Below are 7567 nucleotides of genomic sequence, written 5' to 3'. Positions count from 1 at the left end.
AATAATTAAAATAAAATAAATTAATAATGAAAAATAATAATTAATGCTGTGATAAATTTGAGTGACTCTGACAGCGAGTTTTTGACTTGTCACACAGACAAGCGTGCAGGGGTTATGTCGATCAGAGCTTAGTATTGCCCAGACCTCACCAGCAGAACTCTGCATCAGGAGAGCATGAGAGCCTGCTAGGAAAGTTGGGGCTCCCGCAACGTTAGCCCTTTTCGGACCACCCTGAGAGCAAAGGGTAGACTTACTCCAGTTACCTTCGATGAAGTCCAGCAGGGAATCGGCGCCGGAGGCGCCATTATCCCGTTGATGGTTAGAAAGGCTTTTATCCAACCACCAGGCCTGGACATGGGGCTCTTCACCCCTGTCCTGTCTGAGGGCACCCAACTGTAGGCGGCCATATTGGTTGACTGACTGGTAAAACCGGGCCGTGCCGTGTACACAGCGCACCGTCCCCGAGTCTTAAGTCACCCGCTATAAGTGTCAGGGACAGCGCTAACTGCGGGGAGCTTGTCTCATATTCCTATACTGTAACCGCCACTGTTCCGTGCAAGGGCCGCCAATCCAGCAATCCGGAACTGATGACGACCCCCTTTGTGGAACGGCGTGGCGGACTTTTTGGACTGGGTTGCAGGTTACTTGTTCCATCCCCACCCCGAGTGAGATAAAAAAAAAAAAAGCTCACCCAGGGAGACCTGCTAGAAGGCCTGGTACTCCAGTTACCAGAGGACACCACGAGGAGGTCGGCGGGCCTTGTCCCCCGTTCCCCAAATAGACTTGTATCATAGACAATATATTACATGGACTGCCAACTCTACGCACTAAGCCTATATTTTTCAATAAACAAGTCCCGTTCACGGAGGCGTCCTTGGTTGCGTGGTAAATTGACTTCCGGTAGATTTTTTTTACGTATAAAGAAACCATTCTCGAAGATTTTTACCACCACTTTTACAGCAAATCATGAATGGAAACTGAATTGTTAAAGAAGATGTTACAGAGGTAAGTGTGCACAAATCAATTTCTGACTTAGATCTATAACTGTAAAGCTTTATAGCTGATTTTCTTAGCCAATATAGACTAATTAGCCAAGCCTGTATTTCGTGTATTTTCTTGTTTACGACATTGATTGAATTGAGGTTCTTGTGAGAGCATAGCCTATATATATATATAGGATAACCCGGTAAATTTAGATCTATATGCTCTTACTATAATAGGCTAAAATGACCTTTCGTTTATAAGTTGTAAAAAAGTCCTATATTATGTGTAGGCCTAAAGTAAAAGTAATAAGTCTAGATGTAAAGTTTTCTCCGAGTTGAAAAATGTAAGAAAAGTATGTTTGGCATTTAGATGCTGTCGTTGATAAAATAGAAAAAGTACATTCTGTGATGTTTTATGGCAAGTTATTATAACACAGTGCAGGACAGGCCACTGTCCTGTTGCCTCATGTTTCTTACGGCTATGGACAAATTTCGAATCCTGGTGCCCCCGTGCCTCATTTTCTGTTTGACTGCCCCAGACTTGCTGATCTCCGTCTCAACAGGTCAGAACCAAAAATTCTCGATCTGTATGGTGACATGTAGGGGAAGGTGGGGCTAGTTGTCACAGTTTTCAGATTTTGATGTTTTAAACATATTTAGAATTCATTGATTCTCACCAAACTTAACATGCTGTAACTTAAACATTCAGACAACAATTAGAGTAAATGAAATAAACTTTATCTCTTTATTTATCAAAGTTATATAACAAAAAAGTGGCTGGGTTGAGGTTGTGACAATTTGCCCCACACCGGGGTAAGTTGACACAGGCATGGGGTAAAATGTCACACATTTAAAAAATCACCATATCTTGCTATGTCTAAAAGAAATAGCATATTAAGTCAAGACTTTGTTCTTGTAGTAGTTTCCTTGACTGGCCGTCGTGAAATAATGATATATATGTGAAGGTTCTGAAAAGTTTTGGACCTAACAAGAAAAGCTGTAGGTTTTTCTTCAAAATAATGTTTATTTTTTTCTATATAATATTTGTAAACTATCTGTTCACTTCTTCCAGAAATGCACCCACTTCCAACATATCTAAATAGAAGGACTAGGTGACTTCTTTCCTAAAATAAATGTTGCACTAGGAGAACATCTTTTCTGTATGTTGATGCTGGCATAACCTTTGTAAACAGCATTATTTAAAGAGAAAGTCGCTTAATACTATTTAGGTATCTATTAGGTATCACCATAAAAAGGAATCAATAAAACAAATAATTATTAATAAACAAATATTAATATTAAAATTTGTTTTCAAAATGCTTAATCTTCATTGGGGCAAGTTGTCACAACTGTGACAAATTACCCCAACCTGTGTGACAACTTGCCCCACAACAATTTTCAGAACATTTATTTTAATAACATTTTATTGGGTCGAGCTTTTTGAAAAAAACTAATTTCAATGTGTAACTAATACACAGAGATATGAAACAGTGAGACAATCATCTCAAAATTATAAGTGTTTTTCAACAAAATTACACAAAAATAAAATTCCACTTTCCGAACAGTCAAAAACAATGAATCGTGATAATTTTAAAATGTGAAAAGGTATCGACTTCATTTTATAACTATTTGTAAATGTTTCCGTAAACATCTCAGCTGTTGTTTCACATTTTTGATAGCGCATCACATTATATCGATATAGTGTTTGTGACAACTTACCCTTGTGATATTTCACCCCACCTTCCCCTATGCACTACGCAATACAGCAGGGTTTCTGTCCAGGGCTTTTGCAAGAGAAGATTTGAGCCTCTCAAGCCCTCACTCAAATGGAATTTGATGATGTTGACTTTTTATGCCCTTTTTTGTCTTGGTGAGAGTTATTGTAAGACTGAACTATTGACCTGCAGCTGTCGAAGTATTGACTAGCCTTTGTAATAATTACTGCGAAAGGTAGTGAGAGCAGCATCGTCGTCAAACATCAGTTCCCTAATCAGGTTATGTAGTTTCCTCGTTTTGGTCAAGCCAGTTTAAGAAGCCTTCCATCCAATCTACTGTGGATATATAGGGCCTACTCCATCTTCCAAGGCGCTATGAGAGTACAGACGAAACCATTCCGAATAGTGTTGATGGCCAAAACCCATCCTTGTTTTACCCTGCTCTTGATAGATAATACCGGTACCTAAAAGTCTTAGAGGAAGAACTGTCAAACTTTACAGTTCATATCATGTGAAGCTAACAGTAGTTTCAATAGCTTATTTGGACAGACAATTTTCACTAGTAAAAACCACTTCTGCTTAGTGTGAGCATATTGCTAAATGAAGTTCATATTTCTATTACTTTCTACTCAAGTCACCCAAGAGAAATTTTATTTAAAGCGAAAACTTTTTATAATGCATTTTTCGTTGTTTTTGTTTTTTTTTACTTAAGGAGCATACTACTTCCACAAACCTGATTTGATTGTCACTAACTTTCAAATTGAAAGGGATCTACTACAAGTGAGATTTTTTTTTACTTTCTCCAATAACATTGTGTTATTAATACATGTATCACTTTAAATTACTTGTAATTGTGAAATAATAGGTAAAAAATCTCCTTAAGTACATGTTATATTTAATCCTATGCATAAAATTTATTTACATAAAAAAAAATCATTAAAGCAGGCCTAATTGTAGAGAAAAAATTATTTCTTGTGATTGCATTGAAATCAACTTTAAAGATGCTGTCCATTGTTGTAACATAAAGTAGTCTTACATTTTTTAATTAGCAAATATATATATTTATAACATGTCGAAACTAGTTTGAATTTCTTTTCTTTTTTTCTCAGCTGCTCAAGAATTTCGAGATTTTACAGCTAATAGAGGAACAAATTTTATCTGCTTCCACTTAGCCAAACAGCATGGAAATATGCTATTGTAAAGAGTAGAAGATATTTGTCATTTAGAGTATCATGCAACAGCTAATTATCAGTCCACACATTTCAAGATGAGGAAAAGAACAGTATAAGCTACATTCATTGATGCATTATTTATACAAAAATGTATAGTCAACCCAGTCATCACTCCATTTTTTTATGAAGCCAGTTACAGTTACCATGAAGGGATGAAATTTCAGATAATAGATAATATTCTGTTTATTTCATGAAATGAGAATAGGCCTACATCAGAAATTGAAATGGTCATCTTCAGTATTTAATGTTTCATCTAAAAATGATAATTATATTAATACATATTTGATGTACAAACAAATGAAAACCATTCAAACACTTTTTTTGTGTGAAGTATAGATGATTAAACTTGTAAGTGTCTGAACAATACTACATCGACATTAACTTATTATTATAGACTTTTTACAGGAATATATCTTAAGCTGGACTGAAAGAGAAAGTTGCTATAATTTAAATAATAAAATTTAATAGTTTGAACATGTAACTAAAAATTGAATAATGCTAACATATATTGACAAGTGAATATTGGTAATGATGTGCTTTCTATTTTAATAAGTCAATAATATTAGTAAGAACAATATTATCTTCACTTTCTTAATATTTTAAACACAATATTTCCTGAAAAGATTTTTTTAAATTATAGAAATAATGCTCAAGTCTTCAGAAATGGTAGTTTTCAGAATCATCAAATCAAGGACAACATAGTATTCATGAACTTCCAGCTATCAGCAAGCTCCTAGTAGGTATTATGGAGCACATTCTCCTTCACAGGCACTGGACAAATTCTAGTACTGTTGATGGAATAGAAACAACATACATTAAATTCATAACAAGTCACCAATTCAATCTTAGTTTCATATAGTACCAAACTTCCATATGTTCAAGTCCTTTACGGATAAAATCAATTCTGAAAACATCTAACAAAACAGTTCCTTAAAAAGTATATTAGGAGTATAGTAAAGTATATTAGAGGTTTTACACAAAAAATGCTATGGGAACATATTATGAAACTAAAATATTACAAAAAAAAGGAATAGTATAATAATAACAATATTTAATCTTTGACATTATATTCAGTAATATTATGAAAATTTAATGAATGATTAAATGCACTTGAAAGTGAAGGGAACAGATTTTTTAAAAAATTCAGGAAATTTTCTGCACAAGCATGCTGAGGTAACCCAAATAAAGAGAGTCATTGAATATTGTACTGAGTGTTTGAAACATATTTTTTTTACTGCATACATTAAATTATAAACATATCTTTGCAAATTTAAAGGGAGAATTTGAAGACAGCTTTTATTCTTTTTGCACTAAGATAAAAGTATTAAATTTTAAGCTGCCCTACTTACTGGAAGGAGGCCTGGTGGCTTAGCGGTAAAGCGCTTGGCTTCCGAACCGGGGACCGGGGTTCAAATCCTGGTGAAGACTGGAATTTTTAATTTGAGTCTGAGTCCACTCAGCTCTAATGGGTACCTGACATTAGTTGGGGAAAGTAATGGCGGTTGGTCACTGTGCTGGCCACATGACACCCTCGTTAACCTTAGGCAACAGAATGGTCAGAAACAGATGATCTTTACATCATCTGCCCTATCGATCACAAGGTCTGAAAGGGAAACTACTTTTTTTTTTACTTACTGGAAGTTTCGTAGGAAGAGTTTCTGGCATAACAAGTGAGTTTTGTGGCATTCATCCTATTGATAAACTCTTAGAAATAAGAAAGCATCATTTCTTCTTGAAATATACATCTGCGGAAAAGAAAAGAACAATTGCTTTTAATGTGAGCAATAATAAAATTCTAATTAAATTTAAAAAATCTCCAAAATATTTATAGTGACTTAGTTCAAAGAATTATGTAAAGACTTTCTTTAAGCATTTTCTCAACTCATCTGACATCCTTTTCCACCAAGATAACTGGTTAATCTGTACTTCTAATTGAGAATTGTTGCATAATATATTTAATTCTTATGCAAGAAAGTATAATTTGAAGGAAAACACCTTAGATAACAAAAGAGTGGTAATGGCCTGCATGAGAAAATTATCACTTTAGAAATACCCTGCACAGGCTGGAGGGAATATAATATGTTTTATTTACAACATAACAACAATATTGTGTAAATATTCACCTATAAGTTAGCTTTAAATAAAATAGCACATGGATTCTTACAATTAAAATAGACTTACATAACGTTTAAAAATAAATGATTAATTACTTAAAAACTTACTGTTAAATGTATTTATACAGCTTCTGGCACTGTGTGAAAACTCCTTTGAAAACAATAAGAGCATTTTGTGGCAGTATCTGGGTAAATACTTGAATCCACAGATTGAATGGTAGCAATTAGAGCCCTTTGGGTACCATTCAACATCCTTTGTGTACTTCTTTGGTAGTTAAGAGAAAAGTTAAGATCTAGATCTACAGTGAATAAATAGCACAATTTGGTACCTATTGCCTACTAGAATATGTGAGAATAATGAAAAACGAAAATAGAACCGATTAGAATGTCTAGTCCAATCTAGTACAGTTGTTTATATCTAGGCAAGATATGAGTTGTGATCAAAAGAGCTAGATCTAGTACATGAGTAGGGCCTATGTTAATGGGCATGGCTGTAGATAGTAGTATTGCTCATCAGAAACATTAAATCTTTTGTGTATAATCAGTGTATAAATCACAAATGGGAATAGATCTAGATCTTATAACTTTGTCTTTATTATAAGTATAAGAGTCTAGGTCTATTATTATCATATAAAATATAGATATAAACTAGATATAGATTAGAGTCGTTAGTAAAGATAAAGTAGATCTTCAAATAGTTTAAAGAACGATCTGTGACACTGTGAGCCAAGCACTTCCATTCATGATTCACATATGAAGAAGCTAAGGCTAAGGCGCCTAAGGGCTAAGTAAGACGAAGTTTAAGTTAACAAGTCGGGAAGTCAGATTAAAATTAATCATCATGATCAAGGTAAGATGAAGCTGAACATCTAGACTTGAAATTATCCTAGATCTAGTCTAGAGTCAACTAGAGCTAGATTCTATATAATAGGGGGCCTATATTGATTCTATATCTTCATTCTCTGACACACAAAGATGATGAATCTAGAGACTCGACGTTCATAATATTTTTAGTCATACTTTTGTTAAGAGTACTAGATATATAGGCATAGCCAGATTTTTTATAAGAACAAATTATTATTTTACAAACTTAAAAATGGGCATTTACATAAATAGTGTTTAGTGTTCTATTCTATATATATATATATATATATATATATATATATATATATATATATATATATATATATATATATATATATATATATATATATATATATATATATATATATATACTAGACATATGTTACCCGCGACCCGCGGGTCTTTATTTGCGCATTACTGTCGATATAGTCACTGAGAGTGTTTTGTAAACAATTAAACGAAATAATAATGTAATAAGTAAAGCGAATGTGTCAATGTAAAAATAGTGTGAATGAAGCTATCCAATCAAAATAGCTAATAGGCTTAAATCCATTTTTTAAAATTAAAACATTTGCTTTTGAATAATCTAGTGGATTGGATTTAGATGTATGTTAAACGTAGCTAATGATCCTTTCACGTTATTTCTCTTTCGCTACGAA

General features: G+C 33.6%; 2 long non-coding RNA genes across 2 annotated transcripts; one reads left to right on the top strand and one right to left on the bottom strand.

The window, feature by feature from the left end:
• Positions 1-801: 801 nt before the first annotated feature.
• LOC129928304 (uncharacterized) lies at positions 802-3924 on the top strand. The gene is made up of 3 exons (XR_008779893.1): positions 802-1005; positions 3411-3478; positions 3808-3924. It is a non-coding gene; the product is annotated as an uncharacterized LOC129928304 (long non-coding RNA).
• Positions 3925-3988: 64 nt separating this feature from the next.
• Positions 3989-7046, bottom strand: LOC129928303 (uncharacterized). The gene is made up of 3 exons (XR_008779892.1): positions 6153-7046; positions 5566-5675; positions 3989-4718 (listed from the first exon to the last, which is right to left on the bottom strand). It is a non-coding gene; the product is annotated as an uncharacterized LOC129928303 (long non-coding RNA).
• Between the last annotated feature and the right edge of the window lie 521 nt (positions 7047-7567).

This window comes from Biomphalaria glabrata, chromosome 9, assembly GCF_947242115.1.
Source record: "Biomphalaria glabrata chromosome 9, xgBioGlab47.1, whole genome shotgun sequence".
Classification (NCBI taxonomy): domain Eukaryota; kingdom Metazoa; phylum Mollusca; class Gastropoda; family Planorbidae; genus Biomphalaria; species Biomphalaria glabrata.
This window is presented reverse-complemented; position numbering and strand designations above follow the sequence as displayed.